The following is a 1,353-nucleotide window of genomic DNA, read 5'->3' as shown; positions in this document are numbered from 1 at the left end:
TCCAATAGGCCTACAAAGAATTTTTGAGCGCAGATCTGCTGGCTGCAGCTATCGGCTATGCCGTTCGTGTTAGCAGCAGTGATCCTTGACGTTATGCACCATCTGCGCTATATGTCATGCCGCACAGGCACCAGACTTCCGAAGTCCGAGGTCGTGGTTAACACCACCCAGCACACAGTACACTAATGAACTAACACGCTATGATCACAGCCAAAACAAGAGACCTAATGCCGCCTGGTGGGGTTGTGGGCGCATAATGCAGTAAGGACGATACACTACCGGGTCAAAATTATTCAGGTTCCTGTAAGTGGACTTTAATGTAGGGTGTGTCAACGCTTAGACTTTATGATAGTTTGAATCTGCTCGGGACAGTTTCGTTAAGGTGTCGGAATGCCTGGGGAGTAACGGCGGTCCATTCTTCCTCAAGATCCGAAACCAGAGAAAGTAGTGTTTGACGCTGGGTTTTGGAGTGAAGACGACGTTCTGATTCATTCCAAAGATGTTCCAATGGATACAGGTCAGGACTCTGGGCAGGCCAGTCCATTTCAGAAATATTCTGGCAACGGCCTTGCCGCAGTGGGTACACCGGTTCCCGTGAGATCACCGAAGTTAAGCACTGTCGGGCGTGGTCGGCACTTGGATGGGTGACCATCGGGACGCCATGCGCTGTTGCCATTTTTCGGGGTGCGGTCAGCCTCGTGATGCCAGTTGAGGAGCTACTCGACCGAGTAGTAGCTGCTTCGGTCAAGAATACCATCATCACGACCGGGAGAGCGGTGTGCTGACCCCACGCCCGTCCTATCTGCATCCTCCACTGAGGATGACACGGCGGTCGGATGGTCCCGGTAGGCCACTCGTGGCCTGAAGATGGAGTGAATACAAGCGATTCACTCACAGATGGTGCTGTATGATAGGCAGCAATGTCATACATACACGATCATCGTGTCCGAATTGTTCCTTAACTGCAAGCAATGTACAGTGCTATAAAATGTGTCCGTATCTTGCGCACTGATTTGAAGAGCACTGTTTGAGTCTATAGGAACCGGTAACATGAAAACATAAATGCGACTGTGTCTGGAAATGACAATTATTTTAGCAAATATAGTAGTCACGATCGTCTCCACACAATCAAAACGTCATTCTTCACAAAAAGCTCATTTCAGTTTCACGTAACGTTTTGGTGTTACGCGCTACACAGTTCTTGTTATATTAAGTAGTTTTAGCCTTGATGGCTTACTGACGAAAGTCTGGTGAGGACAGATGAATGGTGCAAGCATTTTCAGTGAAAAAGATTCGGAAGTAGTAAACTTCACGTACCATCAATGAGACACGAAAATTTTATAAAATTTGCGT

The 1,353-nt window shown here is 47.8% G+C and overlaps 1 pseudogene; it reads left to right on the top strand.

The window, feature by feature from the left end:
* The first annotated feature begins 558 nt into the window (after positions 1-558).
* Positions 559-675, top strand: LOC126103648 (5S ribosomal RNA; annotated as a pseudogene).
* Positions 676-1,353: the final 678 nt, after the last annotated feature.

This window comes from Schistocerca cancellata, chromosome 1 (genome assembly GCF_023864275.1).
Source record: "Schistocerca cancellata isolate TAMUIC-IGC-003103 chromosome 1, iqSchCanc2.1, whole genome shotgun sequence".
Lineage (NCBI taxonomy): Eukaryota > Metazoa > Arthropoda > Insecta > Orthoptera > Acrididae > Schistocerca > Schistocerca cancellata.
Note: the sequence above shows the minus strand (reverse complement) of the source record. Positions and strands in the feature narration are given on the sequence as shown.